Genomic DNA, 26,877 nt, shown 5'->3' with positions numbered 1-26,877 from the left:
AGTTTCGAGCATGATGTAGGTGTACATGGAACAGTAGGTTGCGCAAGTGTGATAATACATGGGTTGACAAAACGTACGACATGTGTCCCGTGATGGGGAGAGTGGGCAACGTGTAGGGGTGTGCTCATACCCCAGCTGCACTCACAGTAAGTATATGTCATGAGTAGTGTAGAGGGGTGCCAGGTAGGTGGACCACGGGTATGCAATAATGGGCTTAAGTGTGCAGGTGCTGGTTGGCAGAGATGTAGTTGGCCCGCCCAGTGGAAGTCATTACTATTCCTATGTGGGCATAGCAGACGCCTATACGTCCCAAACCTGAAGAGCACATCTACCGGATATTCTGTAAACCATCGGGGGACTACATAGAAACCAAATCAGTGCCGTGTACCCGATTAGCATGGACATCCATAGTTATGAATCAGAATGTAACAAAGTCCAAATAAACACTTCCAGAACTAGTGATATTAGGTGGACAGGTGGCGGAATACAGGTAATGACAGATGACATGTATGAGTCATAAATGGCATGTACCTCGACAAACATGAATGAATACATATGCTCTGTGACTGTCAATGTGTCTGGTTAATAGAACCATTCATCTAAATGTGTCCCGCAGGGTGTTATGCAGTGTTCCTGATACAGTGTTCATTCTTCCCCATTGGTATGTGAGGTCTGCTAGTGACGGAAAGTGCATAATTTGATGACCACCTCAGGTAGATGATAGCATAATAGATGAGGTTCCACACCAGTACGCCTTTGAGTGACACACCCGTCTGGGCAGTTGTGTCCTGCAAAATGAATGATATAGCACATGGCCTGTGAATTCGGGAAAGGAGGCCATATATTGTGTGTAGTGGTGTCAGAAATTAATTTGTTGTATCAGAAACAGCTACATGTAATAGGAAACAGTATTAGCAATTATAATGCTACAAGAATAACCTTAACATATGCAAACCGTGGAAGTAGTCAGTTTACAACTGGCTGTGAGTATGTGTTGCATTGACACATGTGATAGCTCTACATATAGGATCTATAGGGCCGCCACCATTCTGAATGGCCAAAGTGGGACCTGCTCTATAGAAATGTCAGACGTACCAGGGCAGAACATACCTACAGCCATGCATAATACAGCAGTATACATATCAGCACAAATCAAAGCGTAGTCTAGCAGCTGTAAAGTTGCTTATGCTACTACATATAACATATCAATGTGTCAGGTATACAAGACCTGTAACAAGCAACCACTACAGACATGTAGAATATGAGAATGTCCCCTAATCAGGACAGTTGCAATGGCTAGAGTATCGTCACATGACATACACCTAATGAGGGACTGTCCCATGCAAAGTGGGAAAGGTGTTATTCCTACAGTCTCCCGTCGTGCAATCTGAAAGGTGGAAAACGTACAGTAGGTATGCAGTAGCATGACTCACCGGACAGCTGCGTTAACAAAATCATATTCACATGTCAACATTGCAGAGTATCGGTTCCCGTGTATCAGGCAGATGGGAGCAGATCGTAGGAGGAACACGCATATAATATGATTACATCACTGGACAGGCCGCCGAGTCTGTACAGTCGAACGCCTGCCATTGCCAAATGGTTAGACATACCTGATACTGTAGTCACGTAGTCTGATGTGATATGCATCACAAGGGATTGCACACACCCAGCGTGAGTGACAAATGTAAGCAGAAATGTTGGTGAGCGAGCGGCTGTAAGCGTGTTTGTCTACCAGTATGCCAGTAGTGCACTGTCAAAGAAATGTGGAGTCTAAATGGGTAAAAGGTGCTGTAACCAGAGATCAGCAGTGCTTAACACTGTGCAAACCTATGCACAACTGCTCCCACCTGCTGGAATGTGCCTTACCCAGTCTGTATCCAAAGGCATTGGTCTGTCCACAAACAAAGAACCACCCTATTCACAAGCTGGTAGCAGTACCCTGCACACAGCACATAGCTCATGTGAATTAACAATAGACCATGTCATATGTACAGACAATAGACCACACACACACCATGCAGCGCAGTGATCCAACAGTATAGCAATGTACTGGCAGATATGTCCGGACCACTGGTGTATGCATGCCTGGCAGTCCTGTGAGTCAGTGTGTGAGCATGCCCAGTATGACTGTTACGCATGTTGTCGACTGACATTACAGCCATACCGTCATGTGTGTGAGCATGCCAAGTATGGACAACTGTATCACATGTGTCACATGTCCAGATAGTCAGTACTGTGTTGCCGTCCCCTCTGTTCTACACAGACAGGTGTCATGCTGTGTCTGCAAGGTAGCTAATGGTCATGTGGCATTGACAGTTGCTACATGTCTGCATAGCGTGGGGGGACATCCAACCGCATTCACAGTCCTACACAGCACCGTGGGTGGCACACATGACTCTCACATGTGTAGGTTGGATGGGGACACAGCTGACAGTTGTACACATCTGCTGCTACTGTACTTGTATGCCAGGTACTCCAAGTCAGTGTGTGGGCCTACCTAAATTGATGGTTGGAGGGATACCAGTGTACGTCAGATCACAGCGTTAAATACCAGCACAGTGGTGTTGGACATCCTAGCTTTCACAACCTACATCAAACCACCTGGCCTGCTGTAGTCTGTGTGTGTCTTTAGGGGTTGGGGTCATTCATTGGGCATATCCATAGGCAATTGTATATCATTTGTCTGTATTGGTCCACACCTGTCCAGCTGCATGGAACGTGTGTGGGCTGTATGGACACACATGATGTTCATCCCATAATCTGCAGTGGGTTAGGACACCCTGTGTACTACTGGCTACCATTGTGACCCCGTATGTGCTACAGATGTCATGGTGCCACTATGGACGTGTACTGTCTGCTGCCCTAACAGTCAGCCACCAAAGGCTCTTGTATGCTCACATACATACCATAGCAATGGGTAAATACGCATTCTAATACAACTGCCAATTGTAGACATACCCTGGGGGTGTTCTGGACCCGAGGACGGTGCTGGAGGGCTGCCTATGTTGGATGCACACAGTGCACCTCCTATACATGGCCGAGCACAGGTAGTGTCATGTTTGGCATCCATTGTACTGTGTGCGGGTCAGAGTGGGGACACCCGTGGGTACCTACTGTGTCAGTGCATATGCCTTGTGTTGCTTCTTTGCCAAGGGCAGGGCATACTGTGCATGACTTTCGCCGACTGGGCCCTGCTCAGGTAGTTCCTTTGCCAAGTCACACTGTGCCTGTACAGGCCTTGGCAGTGGTGTTGGGCCATGTGGCCCTGCCCCATGCTGTTTCTGCAGCAACTGTTACTGCAGGATCAGAATGTGTAGCATAGCAAATACCATAACAAATTGTGTGCATGTAGCTAGTGAATACTGCAGGGCTCTACCGGATGTGTCTGGATACCAGAACCGTGAACTGAGCATCCCAAACACATGCTCAATTACATGTCCTGCCTGTGCATCCACCTCATTATGGTGTGAGTGTTCAGGTGTATGTGCATTGCTGCTGGGTGTCATCAGCCACGACACCAGTTTTTACCCAGCATCCCCCACTAGGACACTGTAGGGGATGTCCATATTGGCAAAGGTGTGGTACAGCTGTGTCAGAAGCCATATATCGGAATCATATCATAGCTTCCAGGGCAGACAGCACACACATTCAATCTAATCCCTGGCCATCGCATATGGCCTAGCTGTTGGAGGGTATGCCCCTGCAGTGACTGTAGGCCCTACACCGCTCACCGGGTGGTGCTTTGATGTGTATGTGTGTGCAGGCTATAGCACCCAGTACCCCAGGGTAGTCATCCATGTGGTTGAAGAGATGCATATTGCTGGTCTACTAATCACGTGTGTTGAGGACGTGTACGTGCTCACTAGCATGTGCTGACATGGCGTCTGTGAACTGGCGCAATACTCTGGATGCAGATGCCTGTGAGATACCCATGATATCCCCAGTTGTGCTGTGTGAGGTACCTGTGGCTAGTATACCCAGGCCAAGACATACCGTGGTATCCACTGTGATGGGTTTCCCTCAGCCTGTTTGATGTGTCAGGTGTGGTAGGCACAGGTCAACAAGCCGCTGTAGGAGGTCTCTGTCCACCCCATAATGCTCCACCATCCCCAGCTCATGTAGCCCCTGGTAAGTCACCCTGGGTCTATAAAGTCTTATGTCACCCCAGTAAGGGATGTTTGGCAGCATACACATCCTCACTGCCCTCAGCCTCCTGCACATGTTGGTCTATGTTGCCTGCTGCAGCCCTTCTCATTTGGTTGGACTGTGTCATGAAATGTCCCCGCAGGTATACACCGGTGGTGTAGAGTGCGGAAGAAACCTGTGTGTATGATGCTTGCTCACATTACCGTACTGTTCATGTGCGGGCTGGCCATGTTATCTGCTGATTGTGCTGATCATCACCTGTTTGTGCAGCCTGTACACCCTGACAACCTCACCACTGCTGTTGTCCCTCCCAATGTTACCAGGCAAGTATAGACACACCCCTAGCTTAGGCGTGCTAAGGCAGGAGCACTCCCGAGGCACAGTTCTGCAATGTACGTACAGTATGCCTGACCCCCCTCCCATGTTGTCAACTATATTCGAGCCCTGCTACTGGCTAACTACACACATACACTCCAGGTATCTGCATCACACCCTGGGGATAAATGTGATCCACTATTGTCAACCTCATCTGCATAGTATAGTCTTCTAATGAATAGTTATATGACCAATACCGAACCTCCAAATTAATAACCACTGCTTAGTGTTGCTCAGATCCATACACAACTGGTAACAGGTGCCTTACTATCACCATATTCGATGTCCCATGGTCTTCCCAGCAACAAAATAACCGGTGTCTACACGACTACAACCCGGGACCCTGCACATAACAGATGATGTGCATTACCACTATGCTATGGCAGATATACATACATCCCAGGTTATCACGTACAGATCATCCGGCACAAACATTCAATAGTGCTGATATCCCCAGACATATATGTTTATATCTATGTCTATCTCTCTATATCTACATATATCATATATATTATTTGTATACATATATATATACATACACACATATACAGGTACACACATATGTATATATTGCATTTATATCACAACAGCGGACCACATGACAGCAAAGCATTAGACAGGCATGAAAAGGAAACTACATGTGCCACCTGCATCATGTAGTGTTGTTACTATCAAGGCATGTGTGTTCTGTTGCGTCACACGGGTCAGACTGTATTAAGGGTAAGAGTAGGGCTGTTGACATTTACTCACCAGACCTGTTGGTGAATGTATGTGTTGACAACCCAGTGTCTTGGCAGAATATGCGGGCTGTGGACACTATATAAGTCAGCAACAAAACACAATGAACACATCCCGCAGGTAGCCACCCACAGATATCACATAGGGTATAACTGCCAAACACACACCTGCCATGCCGTGGAATTGAGCACCTACCTGTCTAGTCTACCACACTACAGCATTACGCAGTAACAGAATGTGCTACTTAGTTTCAGCATCACCGCACTCCCAGAGGCATACTTCTAGGTGGATGACATCATCAGCAAAGGCAAAGACGCCGACAGGGAATTATGGAGAGGGAGCCGTCTAAAAGCATTACTCTGTCCCCAGCCAGCTGGAGACACATACACACACACACACACACACACACACACACACACACTTGGCAGGGCCGGGAGTCGAACATACACCTACCTACCTTATCACACTACAGCATTACGCAGTTACAAAATGCACTACCGAGATTACTGGTACACAGCACTCTCAGAGGCATACTTCTAGGTGGATGACATCATCAGCAAAAGCAAAGACGCCAATAGGGAATGTATGGAGAGTGAGCCGTCTAAAAGCATTACTCTGTCCCCAGGCAGCTGGAAACACACACTTGGCAGGGCCGGGAGTCGAACATACACCAAACTACCTTATCTCACTACAGCATTACTCAGTTACAGAATGTGCTACCGAGATTACTGGAACACAGCACTCCCAGAGGCATACTTCTAGGTGGATGACATCATCAGCAAAGACAAAGACGCCTATAGGGAATGTATGGAGAGTGAGCCATCTAAAAGCATTACTCTGTCCCCAGGCAGCTGGAAACACACACACACACTTAGCAGGGCCGGGAGTTGAACATACACCTAACTACCTTATCACACTACAGCATTATGCAGTTACAGAACGTGCTAACGAGATTACTGGAACACAGCACTCCCAGAGGCATACTTCTAGGTGGATGACATCATCAGCAAAGGCAAAGACGCCGATAGGGAATGTATGGAGAGTGAGCCGTCTAAAAGAATTACTCTGTCCCCAGGCAGCTGGAAAAACACACACACATTCGGCAGGGCCGGGCGTCATACATACACCTAACTACCTCAGCACACTACAGAATTACACAGTTACAGATCACGCTACCGAGATTACTGGAACACAGCACTCCCAGAGGCATACTTCTAGGTGGATGACATCATCAGCAAAGGCAAAGACGCCGATAGGGAATGTATGGAGAGTGAGCCATCTAAAAGCATTACTCTGTCCCCAGGCAGCTGGAAAAACACACACACACACACACCGCAGGGCTGGGAGTCGAATATACACCTAACTACCTCATCACACTACAGAATTATGCAGTTACAGATCACGCTACTGAGATTACTGGAACACAGCACTCCCAGAGGCAAACTTCTAGGTAGATGACATCATCAGCAAAGGCAAAGACACCGATAGGGAACGTATGGAGAGGGAGCAGTCTAAAAGCATATTACTGTCCCAAGGTAGACGTAGACAAACACACGGCAGTGGTGTGAGCGGGACAACTGCCTATCTACTGAGCACTATTACAACACCACATGGATACGAGACATGCCACAGACAGTACACCCTTCAAGACAGTCCCAGTGTGTTCAATGTAGGAATCCATTCTGACGTGGGGTATGGACAGCTGTTGCCTGATGACCACTATCGCTATACAGGATTTCAATGGTCATGCCCATACACAGAGGCACATAACTGACACAAGGTGTCACTGGGCATGCTCACACTCCTAGTAGCACATGTCCATTTGGAATGCACTGTGTGTCCATCTACACAACGGCGTACTGGGCATGCTCACAAAGTAATAGCTAAGGGCTGTCTTGTATGCACACGGATTCTAAACATGGAAGGGCACAGTTTGGAATGTACTGTGTGTCCATCTACACAACGGCGTACTGGGCATGCTCACACAGTAGTAGCGAAGGGCTGTCTTGTATGCACATGGATTCTAAACACGGAAGGGCACAGTGTGTCGATAGTGAACATTGTTAGCATGAACGCTGCACTACACACATCTGACACTGGTCGTCACTGCTAGCTGTGTAGCGTTCATGATTACAGCCGACAATCCAGATCCAACAATGGGGAATACGAACATCTCTGCAGTGAGGAACACCTGGCATATGGCACAGTTGTGCACAATAGCACTACCACCGTATACCTCAGATACAGACATGTGGGCCATAAGACCGTGACAAACCACTCCAGGTGTTACTGTCCCCACGTACATAAAGGCCACTCACATGTACTGACCAGTACATACTCAAGAGCCATCACAGATGTCTCAGGTGCAGATCACAGTAGTAAATGCCGCAGTCTACTATGTAGCCCTAGGACATCACCATGTCCTTGGACCAGCAACACACATCCATACATTACTACACCACCATGTTACTCATGACCAGTGGACTGTACATGGGCCTTCAGCAGCTGTGCAGACTACACATGTACTGACAGGGTTCCATCATGTGGTATGCAATACAATGATACCACAGTTGATAACCAGGTTGGCTCTACACATAACAGGGGCCCTGGGTCTTACACAGCTGTAACAGATGACTATCGCTGTACACCAGAAAACACTCATGTTTGGATATGACATACATGTAATCGCAGTGGATATGTACATGGCCCACACGCACACAACGCATATGTGCATAGCAAAGCTTTTGCTGTCCTCTGTGCAGACAGGTGGCTACAGCAATCACACGCATGCACATGGAAGGTAGGTCATTGGCTGTTGAATGCTAACAGTACCTAAGGTAGCAATGTTGACTGAGGTAACATTCCCTCTGTATTAGTTACCCATGACAACCAACATATTATACAACAGTCCATGTGTCATGTATGTCATCACATATGTCCACCAATTGCAATGCATACAAACACGGCTACATGACAGGAATGTAGGACCAACACACATGTACATGTAGGGGTGTGCATGCAGCTACCATGCATGTGCAGTAGCTGATGTATGTCATTCATCTGTGTCTAACTACAACATGCAGTTGCAATGCAGCCCCATCATTGACACCTGTATATGGTGAAATACTGACAGTACGGTAGAATGTACATCATGTCTGGATGGATGTGTGTACATAAAGTGGTGGTCCACCTTTGCAGATGGATGTTTGCTGAAGACAGCTCACAGGTGTGGTCACATGCCATACTACCATTACATGTGCAAACAGTACGCTATGTTACTGTTACTTGAAGGTGAAGACATACAACCTACACAGCGGTCAGGGTGTTACTAACTGTACATCACTTGACACCTGTAACACGTCCTCCCATGTGCATATAGCAGCACAATTGCCAAAGGTAGCGTTGGTACATATAATGCGGTCAATACAGCTGCATGTCTGTCAGACGTAAAATCATATAGCAGGTGTATGATTCACAGTACTGCCATGTGTGTTTGCTTGTGTGACCATATATGCCACGTATGGTGGGGAATACATCCCAATTGTTACACACCGCTGTACACTGTTGTAGAGATCTGTACATACTGCAGTGTAGAAAGCAAGATGTAGGCAGGGGTGGTGTGTGTATCACACACATGTCAGCTATCTGTATGTGAATGACATTTGTGGACTCCACAGTGTGTGTGTGTGTGTGTGTGTATGTATGTATGGCTGTCTGGTGCATGGAGTGAGGGGGTATGCTACCATACAGAACAGACAGGATCCCTAACCCCTCATGGTGATGCAGTCTACTACCCTGTTGATGCCATCGGTCTCAGCCTTACTGGCTAACTGTACATGTTCATTCTCTGTGTCACGCCATGTGGGTGCACAGTACTGTGAAGGTGATTACCACATAGGCAGGGGTCCTCACCTCAACACTATCAAGTGTGTGTTATAGTGTTGTGGACCCCGTGAGTGTGGTCATGTTACTGTGTGTTTCTGTGTATGTCTGTGCGTGTTCTCATCCTGTAATGTGACAGTGCATTACTGCTACACAGTGAGGCCTCATGCTATCAACTGGCCTTTAACGTTGACATCAACCAGACCACTGTGTAAACCCCCCACACCATGTCACCATACCTGTGATGTGACCCGGTATGGATGTCACGTCTCTAGTCACTGTAGCCTATTGAACAGCTCACATGCTTCTGGATCAGTAGATGTGTGGACATCCGTTGAATGGTAGCCTTTATAACAGTGAAGTTGAGGATACGTATACATGCTGGTATTGCCATACATGCCTGTGAGTACTCCACATTTACACATGGGAAACTGCAAACACTGCTACTTATTGGCACATGCAAGAAGATCTTAAGGAGGGAAGCAGGGCATCATTACCAACATGTTATTACTGTTGTTACCAAGACACAGACTGTGAACATACAACAATGCACTCTAGCTGCAAACACTGTAACATAATGGCACATGCAATTAGACCTTAAGGAGGGAAGCAGGGCATCATTACCAACATGCTGTTACTGTTGTTGCTATGACACATACTGTGAACATATAACAATGCATTCTAAACCTGTACTACATGGTATGTCTGGTGCGTGTCAACAGTACACAACAAATGTAATATACACTAGTCACTATTCTGTTCACCCTGTGCATCAGACCATATGAGCATGTCCCTGCACCAATGGTGTGGATGACAGGGATGCGGCACAGGCATCATCATATGCACAGGGTGGTAATGTTTGCCAGGGGCATAGGCTGCACCAGTGGATGACATCATGTGTGTGGGCTAGGGCCGGTGATCTGACTGGACATGTGTGGTCGTTATGCATGTGGGTGTTGCGGTGCCCTACAGATGTTTCTGCTGTGTGCATGTGCACACAGTTCTGCCATGTGTCCAGCCTAGACAAGGGTATTATTGACAGCTCCAGAATGTACAGACTAGGATGTACAGCTCACTGTGTTTGGCCATGGCCACGTGACCTGTGCCTGCCAGGGGTTGCATGGGCACTACCAGGCAGAGGTACAGATTGGCTACTGTCAGATGACACATGTCCACTGGAACTGTGTCCCTGCTGGGAACGTCCAGGGCCACGTCCATGTGGTCTGCTGTGTCCTGGTGTGGACAGCTCAGCACCAGCTGCACTGCTACTGCTACCGGCACTGTGGGAGTGGGCATGTGAGGTGGCTCATTCACGTTGACCTGCACCAGGTGGTGTAGCTGGCCTACATCCACGTGGCCTATGCCTCACTCCTACCAGATGTTCCAGCACAGACAGCTCACGCTTGCAGATTGCCATGCCATGGTCAAGGATTCCAACCATGTCACCCAATCGCCTGTCCAGAACATCAGCAATCTGCTGTTGAGCATTTGCCAATTCCTGGATGTTGTTGTTTAAAGAACAGATAGCAGCCCTCTGAAGCCTCTGCCCTTCTGTGTTCTGCCATTCAGCATGTGCCTGTGCCACCATTACAGTCTTGAACATGCGTCTGGTGACACCAGCTGCTGCACTCTGTCCTGCAGGTGCATGTCTGCCAGAGGTCCTCCTACGAGTAGCACTGGCCACATGCCTGTGTGGCACATCTGCAGTCATTACACTGACACCAGGGTGTGGAGACACACCTTCTGTAGCCACCACACATTCCTGTTCCAAGCTAACACATGCTGACTGTCCTTCCTCTATGGCCACTGGTGATGGGGTATGTGTTGGCATGAGTACTGTGTGTGGGGAAGAGGGGGACATAGCTGGGATGGCAACCATTGGCACAGATTCAGCCCCTGACAACCCTGCCTGTACCTCATGCATATATTCATCACTGCTAGTATCTGTGGGGACACTAACATCAGATGGACCGCAGGAGGGTAACGCACCTACATCATCTGTGAATGCAAAGAAAGACACTACGTTAAAATAGACACACACAGACACACACAGACTCACTGACTCACTGACTCACTGACTCACCATGCATGTGATTTGACAGATGGAATGCAGCATGCATGTGATACAGCAGACGGCATGCAGCTCAGACATTAATAGTGGTAGTTAGCATACCTCTTTGGGTTGCACACAACAGCAAGCAGGTATCATATCAGAAGCCATGCGGTTCACACAATCATGGTAGTAAGCATGCATCCCTGTGATACACCATATGGACCAACACAGGTTAACAGTACACATGGCTGATGTGACCTTGACATGTAATCTGCGGACGTGTGCATTGACATGCATACATGTCTGACACAATGGTGTCCTGACACATGTACAGCAGTGTAATGGGTATCACATTGCAGTGTTGTCTGTATGCCCTACAGATAAAAAGCACTTTTAGCAGATGTGCATGAGCATTGAAGGGCAGTATGAGGCATCTACATTGCTATACAGTGTGAAGTACAGACACTGTGCCATTGCATGGCATCATGAGGCACCTATATTGCTATACAGTGTGTAATACACACACAGTGCATAGCCATGACTGCGTGCAAACACATGACATAACTACTGTGGATTGTGACCCACATCGCTGAGATGTATACACACTAAACCATGCTGTGTCATGTGACAGGTCACTGGAAGACCTACTGATGACACCCCTGCACAACTACTAACATGTCTTAGCTGCCTGGCAACCATGTCCACACATGGCAAGCTTGTCAATACACCATGTCCCACATGACATTTATGTACCACACACACAAGGTGCACGTCTGACAGTGATGTCCAACAGCAGCAAGGGAAATGTACGGTATCTGTGGCCTGATGTGGTGTCTATGTCTGTGGAAGCTGTACAGGTGACTACTGTCATGCTATGACACAGTCATGATGTTCAACACATCTTATATGGTCGAATTAAGTGACACCCGCACAAGCTGTGCACAGACGTTTAGGATGTCCAGTGTTCCACATCAACTATATAACCATTCAACAAAGGCTATAGTTGGACCATGTGTGGACAATGTGCAACAGGGTGTATACACATCACATCTACTGTGTGGCTACATGTCTCTGGCCATCGTCCATGGCCATGTGTGAACATGTGTTGGCCAAATGTTTGTGATGGCCGTCTATCTCACATGTCTGTGTTGGCCCATATGACATACACCCATAGATGTCAGAAACGTCACTGTCCACAGGGTTATGCAGACAAAGGGTTGTATGTTTGGTATGTGGGGTATGTATTATGGGATAGTGAGACAATATTGCAGCCGGAACACTACATGTCTGGGACTTGTCAGATGGCACATCACAATGTGTGCACCCATTGCAGGGGCATATTACACAATGGTGAATCCTGTGGGCTGCCCACATCCCAGCTCACTGTGTGGTACTGTCTGCGTACCACAGATGTGTTGTTCCAGTGTATAGTACATATGCCTACATTGAACAACACCTCCACCGTTGTATGCACAGCTGTCCACACATCTAGCAATGACAGATACTGTGGTTTCATGTCAGTGTTTCATTTAGTCTGTATATATTGCACATGGGTAGCCAGTGTGCTTGATGACAGATGCGATCTGTATATCATGACTGGACCATACATTATGTGTACATGTGTTAACTGGCCACATGGCAAATAGATATATGCATTAACATGCCTGATACTGATAACTGCCTCATCTGCAATGGACTGATGTCTGTGCGGCATGCCAGAGGTACCTGTATAGGGGTGACACAGCGGTTTGAACATTATCCATGACTGTATGACAGCTACAGGGTGCACTGTGCATGTTAACACATTCGCCTGTACAATAGCAAATAGTATGCACATGTGTGCATACACAGGGGAGCAAACTATAGTATGCGGCATGTGTGTAAACATATCTTGCATATGATGTTACATTACATAATGTACAGTGACACATGCAACTAAATGGGATATAATAGTCATATGTGCATTAGTGACTTACCAGGCAACACCAGACTCTGTGGTTGGGAAACACCCACCTCCACGATGGCAGCTACTGTTTGTGGATGCTGTTCTGTGGGTGTCCCCAGGCTGTCCAGTAGCTCCTCGGTGTGTGTGAGTGGTGGCTGGGTTGGTGGCCCACCACCTATTCCACCTTGTTCCCTGGTGATTGCATTGGCATGCTGTTTTGCATGTCGTATCAGGTCCATGCAGTGTCTGCGCACCTGCTGGTAGGTGCGGTTATGGCCACCCACATCATTAACCCTCCTGCGTAGTTCCTGCCACAGGTCGTCACGCTGCTAGGTCATGCTGTGGCACATGGCTGAACAACACCTCATAGTTATCATGGAGGTACGGGATGAGGGCATCATCCTCCTGGCGGCTTTACACTGGCAGGCGTAAATGAGGCATTATCTGGAAGTCATAATGATGGAGACTGGTCACAGTATCACAGAGATGTACAGAGATACAGCTGCACATACATTTGCATTCAATCTAGTACATATGAACAGTTATCTTTGCAAATCGTCATGACACTGACATGACTGACATGTTTGTGTCACACACATGCAACACCTGTTGTGCATTGGATATCATCACCATATATGTGTGTCACCTCATTACATTGCTCATACTCGATGTGAATGCTGTCTTGATGTGGGCATGTCTGTTTGCCTGTACTGGTGTTCTTACCTATCAGCACATGCCTGGATGTGTCCACAGTAATGCTGTTGACCTTGATGCTGTGTATATTTCACATATCAACACATACACTGCCTTAATGGACATGAGTAGTGACAATGCACACATGCGCGCAGAAACCATTACATGCATGTGTTTTGCCATATACATCTACACGGCACTGTACAGCAGTTCAACATCCTGCCATGTATCGCCTGTGTTGCACATGTGATACACATGGGACAATGACTAGCCAGACATTATTCACAGGGATGGTTATCAACCATGGCATGTACGGGCAAGGTTTTCTAGCTGTATCCAACAGCCATTTTGCCACCGCCAGGTGCATCAGTGCCACATTACTGATCCAGACAGCTAATGATACATCTACCATGTGGTCATCGCACCATGTTTGACAGAGATGACATGTGCAGCTTTGATGGAAAGGGTTGCATGGTATGGCAGGAGTATGTAACATGTATGGCGCACAGATCTGTCCAGCATGTGGCGATCATTGTAGTAGGATGGTGGCTGTCCATGACGTATGTCTTTCAGATCAGGATATGTATGTGTAGCATGTCCAACATCACAGTGTAGCACATGTCTTTATGCAAGGTAGCCAGCATGCTGCATAGTGGAGGTGAGGATTGTGAAGGCTGGTATCGCTCATCCACGCATGGCCAATACCCCTGAAAGGTGATATGTGATCCTATATTGGTCACCCGAGTGCTGAGTATGCCTGTCCAATGATCTCCATGCTCATGGATGGCACCCTGTCATGACATGGGTTCCTCTTATGACTACCTAATAGGCTTGGAGATGTCACCAGCTCAGGGAGGTGAACTGCACAGCACCATCCCTTACACACAGTGTCCATAATGTTGACTGCTGCCTAGGTGGTAGTTAATGGGTACAGGGTTATTCACTTAGTGGTGACAATGCTATTATCAGCTGTCAGATTGTGCACATATGTCACACACCTCACCCACAAAGCCCATTCTGTATGTTGTCCATAACACTGAGACAGTTATTGCTCCTAGGTTATGGCCATTCACACCCTTACATATGCAGATGCCTCCCATTTGTCTGTGTGGTATGGGCTACAATGAGGGGGGAGTACAAAACATTAACCCTGTTTTACTGTAGCTGCCACTGGTGTGATATTCACATGTCACTCAGACACCTTTTGTAGTGTTGCTTCTGTCAACAGGCCACTGGTAGACCACTCCTGTGACATACAAAGGTACATCTAGTATACTCAGTGTAGCTGGAACACAGTATGGGTGATGTCCTATGACCTGTCACATGTATGCTATGCAGTGTGACATAATCTGTACTGTCATCTACATCTGTACTGCTAACATCTACGTTGATAAAGGTTCATAGACTTGCAGAACATACTCAGCAGGGTAATAGTGCAGTGCCTCCAATTATGACTGGCGTCTCCTCTTGTGGGTTGCAGTGGGTTTATATTATCCATCACCCTATCTGTATTGCATATTCATGCTCAGCACTTGTTCAGAACATGTAAGCACTTCATGGGGTACTAATTACTATAGCACACATTCCAACTCATTTCTTACAGGTACACTGTCTGCCCTTACATTTCCAGCTTGCTTATATTACAACAGCTGTTGTACACACGTAACTTACATATCTTGTGAGACATGGTTGAATATACAGGCATGTCCAAGTGTCACTTACCACTGTTATTGCCTGTCTATATGATGAATATGGCAAATATAAGGCAATAGAGCAATTGTCTCATGTACACAGTCAATGCTCACCTCCCAACATATGACACTACAGCCTGTGGGAGATGCACATATGTAGCCACGCTGGGGGTAATGCTCTTACCAACCCAGACTGAACCTGACAGTCATGTGGGGACATTTAACATTTGCTACACAACCCACTCATCACATAGTCTCAATAGATCTCCACCACCACAGGCCACACATAGTATGACTACAACATTTGCAGAACCTCTCCATACTCTCTGTGTAGGCAACAGAGCCAGCCCCCATCACCAAACACAACACCAATTACTTATAGCCCACAGACTCATGTGTGCACATCAACTATAGCCAATAGGGTGTCATAACCTACCCAACACACCGGTCATAGGTGACTCTGTAGGCGGTCACACTGATGTCCCACTCAGCAGGCTACACACGACGATAGTTGCATACATCTGGCTGTCGGGTTACAGGTTCCGCAACATAACCTATGCACCCATGCCACACCTCACCAGGTACGATTTGACAGTCATTCTCCATGTTAGTGTGACTGCCCTGAGATGTAACTTCCTGGACTACATGTACAGGGACATGCAATAGCTCTCCAGTCTTGTAGCCCAGAAGGTATCGCCCAAGCCCTGAGAAGCATTCTGCATTCATCCAGACTGATACCACTGTGCAACGACTGAATGTTTCACTTCAACAGTTGCCTATGCTTCTGCTGTCATTCCATAAGCATCCAGTATCTGTCCACTTTGAATGACATGGTCAACAAAACACGATGCTTTTGGCACAGATGACCTGCACCTTTCAGCCCTGGGAGTACAGATAACATGTAAGGCTCTTGCTGCTCCTATACTGCCTGTGTTGGACAGTTTCCAATAACATTCACCACCAGAACAGGAACAGGCAAGCAAAACCTGGGGTACTGTTACTCAATGCTTGACACCTTCATCTCTAACACACTCAGGCGAGGCACTCCGTATAATGGACCATTTCGATATCATTGCAGTGACTGGGACCTGCCTCTAGGCTCCGGAGAGCACACCTGCACTGACAGGTTACACGCAGACCACACCTTTCAGTCATGTAACCAGGACCGGAACACCATGGTGGAGGTGTGTCCATATTTCACAAGGATGTACACACCTCCAGGCTGGTTCCTTAGCACAATGCATCAGAGGTGATCCACGTGCAACTAACTGTGGCCAGAACTGCTATACACATTGTAACTTGCTACGGATTCAACAACATACCCCACGGTTACTGGCCCTCATTTCTTGGTATACTGGACATTAGGGTTCAGACAGGTACTACTGATGTGAGACTGACACTACCCCACACTTAACTGGGATGCCTACTCATGTACCGACACATTAGGCCAACGCTTTCTGGGATTCATAACCTCCACTCAGCTGGAACAACCCATACACACCACCACCAAGACCAACAATATCCTAGACATGGACAGTACCAACATGTAACTGGTGTTCCACACCTGGGGTTATCCCCTCATTTGTAGTTTCAGAACATATGCTAATCACCCTTGTTATCCACATCCCAGCACCACACCCTTCACGGAATACACAGTAGAAGATTTCTACAACGCCTATTTCAGATGTCTTATGACAGCAGTAGTAAACGTCTGACACCTGTGCAGATGGACAATGCACTTACAAACACTGAAACATGCACCAGTGCACTTCATTAGCACTTACACGACTGCATGGATCATCCTATCCCAAACAGATCCATGATGGTACCCACCAGATAACGGACGCCACTCTGGGGGTCCAGTTCCATGCACATAATGTACAACAGAAGGTGGTGGCTGTTGCAAAGTGGAGTACAATCCCATGGGTGGGGAGCTCACTGGTCAGCCTCAGTAGGAATCCGGGATCCCTTATCACATCCTCCAAAGCTAGCTACGTAAACATTACTGCGACACGTTCCAAGGACTACCACAAAGCATTATGGCGGTATGTCAGTACTCAATGGCAATACCCACATCTGCTCTGACATACGACGGTTAGGTAGGAACATTACAGACTGACTGCTATTGGCAACATCCTGGCAGATAGGTTCAATGCTAACTTTACACCCTCTCACTCCCTACAGGGCCAAAATCCATACAGGAACAATGCAGAGTCCCTGCGGTCACAACTACGCAGTTCCAACCTGCAGTCTCTAAGGCCTGGAACACAGACTCCATGTGACCGTCCAACATCCCAGGCTGTGATTTACACAAACCCCAGAATGACATGGCTATCCACTTGGCCACCAGATTCAGTAATAGCCTTGTATCAGACATTGTGGCCCCTGAATGGCACACAGCAACAGTCATCACACTCCACACAGGTGGCACCACAATGAACCACAGGGACTATTGCCCTATACGCCTGACTGGACTGTTCTGCAAGGCTATGGGGCGCATCATCATGGAAGTCATTCACAGAGACATTGGTGGCCTCCAGACCTTTGATGCCACCTGGGTTGGATTTGTTAGGGCCAGACCATGGCTCCTACACCTGGTGGACTCCTTTGATATAGTTACCAGGGTAGTTGATGATGGTAAGGGGGTCCACACAGCCTACATTGTCCTCTCATTGGCTTTCAGCACCGTTCTCCATTCTGGTATTGACAACATACACATCCACCTGCACATCGACCCCTATGTCTCAGGATGTTATGCAAAGTGGCTCACGGACAGGACCCACACAATGAGGGTAGCATAATGTGGTACCTACAGTAATTCAGTTACACTTGGCGTACCACAGTCCTCGGTCATAGGGCCCCTCATGTTCGGTATATGCTTCCCTGAGGTACAGGCTATCACAGAGGGACTTTCCCTGAATAGGTTTCCAGATGACTGCAAACAAGGAGCCATGATTGATCCAACAGCTGATACAGACACCCTCCATATGAGTGTCACTGTGATGGATACCTGATGTCAATAACATGGCCTCAAGCTGCATAACACAAGGTGCATAGACATCCCCTTTGGATTACACCAATCACCCACTGACTGTCACATAGGTGGTAGTCCCCTATATACATGTGACATTATACCGGATCTTAGTACACACGTATATAGCAAACACTCCTTTGATAACCATATTGCCAATGTGGCATGGATATCCTTCTACGTGGCCACCCTTATCTGTAATGGGTTTGTAGCTGGAACAAAGGCACCCATTGTACCTCTATACTCCTGACGTATGACACACATTCAGGGGTACAACACCCCTTTTGGGGTGTACCTTACGGAACAGCAACAGCTTTACATACCACAACATTAACACACCATGAGGATTATTGACCTCCGAAGGATGACGTATGCGGCACAACTACAGACACCACGACTGTACACATTTGCATACTGCATACTCAGGGGTGACCTCTGCTGAACATACAGGGCCCATGTCCACAACAATATTTATGGATATACTCCACATAAGCAACATAAGCAAAGGCCACTGAGAGCAACATGCTCATGGATATGTGCACAAATGCAACAATGAGTGGGACGTGCTTGAGGGATACATTCCTGAACCAGACACTCACCATGCTTTGGAACATGATTGCTATGTACATCAAGCAGGGACACTCACTAGCACTCTTCATGAGATACCTTGATGGGTGGATGGGAGACACACATGTACACCAGGGATCACTGCAGTGGCTGTACTGTACACAGGTGCAGTTAACACATGGCTCTGCTGTTCACAGACAGGACACTACCCTAGGGAGGTGCCACTGGTGTAAACACTGTCGTTGGGCTTACACATGGACTTGGCCAGACAGCATAGTACCTCACTATGAACCTGTGAAGCTATTACATGTCCTTTGTGCAAGGATAATTATGTAGCTCTTCCATTTAAGTTAGCTATCATGCTGTTACAGTGTCCTGTGACTACAAGCCATATGTATCCTGTTATTGTGTATTTTACATGCCAATAGACGATACCCTTAGTTTGCATGATATAACAGTTATGCTGTGTAAAATATCTGACATATCTACCTACAATACTGTACATTACACATATTTTAAACATTATCCCATAAAGCAAAGCATACTTGCACAGCAGGACTACCCTAGGCATGTTATTCTCATTATATGCCCTTACACATGCCTACTGTGACAGTATATCAACATATACTATCCCCTGCTATGGCACGTACTTGTTGGACAAACCCTACCACTGACGGCGGGTGGTGTGGAATTGTTGTGTTTAAAGCCCTCATGTAGCATCCCTTGTGGTGTATGATATGTTTACCTTGTGGCCCACAGCAGGACACACAATTTCTACAAGCATTACTATGCTCAACAAGACATCACTGCATAATACCTTTTCCCACTTTATGCATTGCATACACTTTAATTACTACAAAACAGGCTCTACATACACTGACATACTGAGTGTTCTACATACCTTGTTTCCGAGTCTTCGTAAATATCTCTCTTACACCTTTACTGTTTAAATGGTTCTATGGTATGAGCTTATGGTTTGAATGTATGGCAAGGCATCCTTATATATATCGATACTTGTAACGTGGTATCCTGCCACCAATTGGTGTTCCTGAGTAAATTATTACATGCACATCAGCTGTGTCACTACTCCATTCGCCAATTACACGGCAACAGTGGGGTATAATTGAATTCTCCACTTGGGCATTGCCCTTTTGCCCTACCTTTGGGGAGACGGCCTGTATGTGTTTTGTTGTGCGGAATTGCAACTGCTATTTGGAGAGACACGGATATTTTGAATTCATGTCCCCCGTGGATTGTGCGTGACGGCTAGAGTATGTGGTTCTACATGTGGGTGTACCTGTCATCTCAACTGTCTGATAAGGGACTACTGCAAACAAAACCTGTAACATCACCGTCTGTTCCATTATACAACAGCTACGATTTCACATGGCGGCATTACAAATGTGTCTCTCACAAGGTATGTTAACGGTTCTGCAGATGTAATTGAGTGAGTGGATGTTTGTGATGTTATTACAGTCTGTATTGCAATTGTTTTGGATGTTGGGAAGATGTAGGTGGGTGTACATAGCATATACAGGTTTGTGGGGACTGCATTTCTACATATTCCATATATGTGTGTGGGCTCCTTCCCTAATTGAAGATCTATCATTAAGTAGACTGAGAAACTATGATTGTTACGGGCTTATACATTGAGCCATTGTTAATTGGTTTCTATGTAGCATGCAGGTGAGGTTGATACTTCAATACCTCCGGAAATACATCGATATGTAAGGGAACGTTACTAAATGACAGCTGTCTCGTGTATTTTTGTCACAGATATTTGCACTCATTGCAGTTGTGTTGGTGACTGAACCTCTTTGGCATGGGTTGCCACCTTTTCAAATGGCCATAGTGGGACATTTGCCGGACACACATCGGTGTTTCCAAGCCGACACATACCCATGGTCAGTACACAGGATAAAACATACTTTTATCCTGAATACATACTTATTCTTGAAGCACTTTAGCTACTTATCATGTTTCATGTAACATTTACATATTTTAGATACAGGAATAACTATTTAATGCAACTATTACATAATATATGGGACATAATTTTGTCCTACAATCTCGGACATTTGCCCTTTTTAATATTTTTTGTCAGGACACAACTGCCCAGGGAGCGGCTGTCCCTCTTAAAGTGGGACAGGTGGTAACTGTATGAATACGGCCAGCTATGACCACACCTACCGTAATGATCTACATCTGAGTTAGCACTAACAGACACACAATGAAAACACACACACACACACACACACACACACACACACACACACACACACACACACACACACACACACACACATTACAGTCCCACAGAAATGCACAGACTACAGCAATCACAAACACAGTTGAACACAGTACCTACCTGGACCTCAGCACCGGCAGCTTTAACTAAATGTCCCTTAACATCATGATAATATTACTCACGATTCTAGTGTTCCGGTACTGTGGTCTTTCAGTCTTTCAGCCTTGTGATTACGCGTGTCAGTATGTGACACATTCGATAGTTGGCAGTATCCTATTTATTTGTACCTCCATGGTTGTGTACATGTCGTTGACCTATCTCTATATTTGCAGATATAGGTGAATACGTATATATCAACTTATATCTCTCTATCACCCTTTATAGATATATATATATATATATATATAGAGAGAGAGAGAGTGTGTGAGAGGGAGGACACACCTTTCATTGTGTACATGTCGGTGTATACTGTTTCCTGGACTCTGCACGTTTGTGTTTTTACCTGTCACAATACACACCTGCCGTTGGTACATCTCGGGTAGCTTAGTGTTAGGTGATTGTGTACATGATTGCGTGTTCTACTCCTGGCAGTGTTCGTTTTATCCTTCAGAGCAGGCACTATTAGTACAGGGGTGAATAATGCTAGTTTCATCTGTTCTGGACATCGTTGACCGTGATCTGCGTGATATTCAGAAAAGCTTAGCCCTGTTTCGCGCATATCCATATATTCATGTTTAAATGATGCTTACCAGCACTTGCCAATGCATAATCCCGCTGACATGTGCTAAACCTGATCTGATGACCTGCATCCAACATCCATTATTCATGCCTTCGGGATTACGTAAAGTCCCTTGCAGGACGTGGGACCGGGAACATGCACGACAGTCAGTGCATTTACCACTTGGGCATCTGGGATTTGAACACATGTTATGGTGTTTTGTTTGTGGACTGTACTACGGCTGTTACTCCATTCTGCAATCAAATGTGTAACTCAGTTAGTTTACATATGGATGAGACCTATTAATGGTATGTCCAAGTGATGTTTAATGGTTGTGCTCCAGCATTGGTAATGTATGTCACAGTGATCCACACACTATAATGTGCTACACCTTCACACAACCATAGGTGGAGCATGCTGGGGTGACAGATACCTGTCATGGATACTCCCCATGCTTTACCACTACATCCCTGATTACATTATATGGAGCCCCTCATTAACACACCAGGTAAGCCATGCAGAGTGTGTGGGGAACAGTGATTACACACATGGATCCCGCAATTGCCTCTGCTCCACTGAGGGACAGTTGGTTAATCGATGTAGTGGTGACAGCAGACACTGTTTGCCTTGATTGATGAATGGCCTCTGACAATCGGGCATGTACCTACCAATGTACCTAGGAACCTATGCATACAGTATCAACATATGCTGTTAGGTGCGTGTACTGTTCAGGTGTTCCGGCACACCAATCCAACGCAAGTAAAAAAAACGTGTAGAGGAATAAACGATAAATAAGGTTTAATTTAACAAATAAAACAGGTTGAATAAAACGCTTTTCGTCGCCTTGATTAAGGCAACTTCTTCAGATTTACACATTACATTCACAAGACCATTTATTGATTTATTTATTGAAGCAAAAATTGATATTGACCAATACAATTATACGAATATGCTTTGGTCGAAAATTCCAGTTTTGTTTGCAATTCCTAAGATCCACAAAGATATGGCAAATCCACCTTTTAGACCATTAATTGATGGTAGAGGATCCATTACATACCCATGTGCCAAAATATTGGATGACATTTTAAAAAAATATTTATCAACGGAAATCCAGATTTGTAAAGATTCCTGGACATTTTTACAGAAGATTAATGAATTGTCCTTTGATCCCCTTAATAACTTCTTGACCATAGATGTTAAAGATTTGTACACCTCAATCCCCCATGTAGATGGTATGGAATGGACAAGCTTATTCCTTCACAGTAAAAAAGCATTGAGTCAAGAAATATATGTAGCTGAAACTTTATTAGACATCATCTTAACTTGAGTCAAGAAATATATGTAGCTGAAACTTTATTAGACATCATCTTAACTAATAACTATTTTTCATTTCACAACGACATATATTTACAAAAACAGGGGGTGGTTATGGGGTCACCATGTGGGGCAAGTTTTGCCAACACTGTGATGGCATATTGGGAGAAAAATTATGTGTTCAACAACTGTAATTGCATGGGTAACATTCTTTACTATACCCGGTTCCTGGATGATATTTTCATAATTTTTAGAGGGAATTCAGACTCTGCAACTAACCTAATGGAATATCTGAATTCTACGACAGATTTCCTTAAATTTACATACAACTTTCAGGAGACCTGTATAGATTATTTGGATGTACACTTGTCTAAAGACAAAGTGAAAGAACAGTACTTTTCAAAAATACATCGTAAGGACACATATTGTAATGCATTTTTGCATTTCTCTAGCTCCCACCCTAACCCACAAAAAAGATCCATTGTTAAAGGTCAAATGATCAGAGCAGCTAGAATGGTGTCGAGGGAACCTGACTTTCTTGACGAATGTAACTTATTAACTAGTATGTTTCAACAAAGAGGGTACCCCCTATCTTTAATAGAGTCAGTTTCCGACGAAGTGTATAAGAAAAGGACAAGTGGCCTTTTAAAATCAATCTTAGGGGACGAAGGAACACTGGACACACTAGATCTTAGTCCTTTAAATTTGGAACTCAATAATGACAACTTAAGTAGAGTCCAAATGAATAAGTCAAACAAAGAGGAGAATTTTGAATACAGTTTCATTACAACATTTAGTACAGACAGTACAGTTGTAAGAAATGTATTATTTAAGAACTGGGAACTGTTAAAACAAGATAAATTATTGGCGGAAAAACTAAATTTGAGACCAAGAATTATTTTTAGGAAAGGTAACAATCTAAAAAATATATTGGAAGCTCATAATCATAAGAACACACATAGACTGATGGGCATGACTAAATGTGGTTGTTGTAGTATGTGTAGATATATTAACACAGGTTATATATTCAATATAAATGGTAGAAAATTTTACATGAAACACAACCTAAACTGTAACTCAAAAATGGTGATTTATGTTGCCCTATGTTCCCTCTGTAAAGCATTCTACATAGGGAAAACTGAGCGAAGGCTTAGAGATCGAATATACGAACATATTTATGCCATGAATACTAATAAAAGTGATAATGCCCTAGCTAGGCACAAGTTAATGTACCCAGGCCATAACTTTACTTTTAAAGCTATCGACCAAATTCAACACGACATTTGGGGTGGGCCCTTCAACTTGTTACTTGAGGAGGGCAAATTGTCATGGCAAATTAGATCTAATGCCTTTTGTGAACCTGGGTTAAATGACCATTGAAATCTTACATGTCTTTTAAAACTAATGAGTCTGAAAAGATAATGCACAATATTAGAGGCATTGTTTTATTATTCACTGTTTACAGTTGGAAAAGTATTATTTATATTTTTAATTAGTGTTTAGAAATTTGTTATAACAATGAATTTAGACACATGGTTTATGTTATTATATTATTTTAATATTTTTTTCATGTATATATATGTTTCACTTGTTACACACGTAAAAGTAGGTTTTTTGGTGACATTTTTATAAAAAGTTAGTAGAACAGTTGTTAAATATATATTGAGAATGTTGTAGCATACTTTTAACATTTTTAGTATGTTTTAAAAAATTTTTGAAACCTATATATGAAAGCATTTGATTAGTTAAAATTTGACCACATGATGGTTATGCTTGTTATTTAAATGGTCTTGTGAATGTAATGTGTAAATCTGAAGAAGTTGCCTTAATCAAGGCGACGGAAAGCACTTTATTCAACCTGTTTTATTTGTTAAATTAAACCTTATTTATCGTTTATTCCTCTACACGTTTTTTTACTTGCTTGGATTGGTTCTAATACATGTGTTACATTTCAAGGTACTTTTCTAGCTCAGGCACAAGCAAATGCTGATTGCAGTTCATATTTTCAAGCAGTCTTTGTTCTGATTATCTATAGCTTCTACAGCTGTGTATTTTATCACAGCACAAACGGAACTCCTTGTCTAAGTCTAATACAAGTGATACATCTATTCATTATTTTCCTGACACAAGCAGAAATTATCTGCTTCCCTGTAAATTTCCAAAGTATAAGCAAAGATTATAGCTGCGCATATTTCATGACAATACAAGGTTAGAAAGCTTCTGCAATTTGTACAGATTTTATGCAGTGTGAAATAGAATAAATGTGTTAACCCTTTTCAAGCCTTAAATGCACTAAGCATATTACTAATACATACACTAATACATATTTTTCTGACATTTCCCCCCTTTTAATACTTTTATTCTACTTTCAAAATAAGCATAAACAGTTTTTTCTTCTTCTAACCTTTTCCCACTTAGGATTTGTAGTTAAGAGAGTCATTCAATTTAAACTTATGAAAGCATTTTCAATCTTTTAACAGTTCTTCAAACTCAGTACTTTGATATAAGGTTTCAGAAACTGACTCTATAAAGTCTTTAATCAGTCTTTTCATGCAGGGGATGCCACAGCAACACATACTCCCAGTAGGATCATTCCTACACAAATAGCAATCAGAATGTTCATTAGGATAGTACCCCACCCCCCAAACCATTTCTGGAAAAAGTCCATCAGTGGGTTTGGTCCTGGTTTGGGCATGGCTGACACTTGCTGAATTACCTCAAGGTGATTGTCTATTTCGTGTTTATGGTCAGGAATATACGAACAGCAATCCTCCTGGATTAAAGTGCAAGTACCACCTCTCACCGCTAGGGTGAAGTTGAGAGCCATGCAGTTTTGGAGCACTACAGTTCTCATGGCATTCAGTTCATTAGTCACCAATATGAGAGCGGAAAAAGTTGCATTACTCATTACTTCGAGAAGTTTAGACAGTTTTCTCAGCTCCCAGATCGATTTCACTTAATTTCTACCACATACAAAATAACAATCCTTTACTTTAGTAGTAACTTTGCTATGAATATACACTCGCCCTGCATAAAACATTTTTCTATCAATTATAGACAGTTGTTTATAAAGAACAGAATCATGTTTTACTTTATCAGTTGTTTTGTGCATCAATTCAAAAAATGAATCATAGTTTGTATTACAATAAGAACCTGCATTGTTAGCTTTAGTGTAACATTTATAAGGAGCAATTACATTGCAATTGCTCCAACCCACCTGAACAGTATCATTTTTATAAAAACACAGAGTTCCCTTTTGTGGAATAGACAAGTGCAATGCTATTTTATCTTGTGATGTAACGGTTGAGGTATCATAAATCAAGTTTTCCCTGGTCTCGTTGACCCCTAGGGGGACTGCAGTCATTAATAACCCCCCGTATGCTGTCTGCAAAGCTGTGCAAATTCAGCAATTCGAAACATTGAAAGTCTCAGCATACACATATTTAATTGCCTGGTAAGTGTTGAAGTTTGGG

The sequence above is a fragment of the Protopterus annectens genome, chromosome 10.part0 (assembly GCF_019279795.1).
Source record: "Protopterus annectens isolate FY-2018-M chromosome 10.part0, PAN1.0, whole genome shotgun sequence".
Lineage (NCBI taxonomy): Eukaryota > Metazoa > Chordata > Ceratodontiformes > Protopteridae > Protopterus > Protopterus annectens.
Note: the sequence above shows the minus strand (reverse complement) of the source record.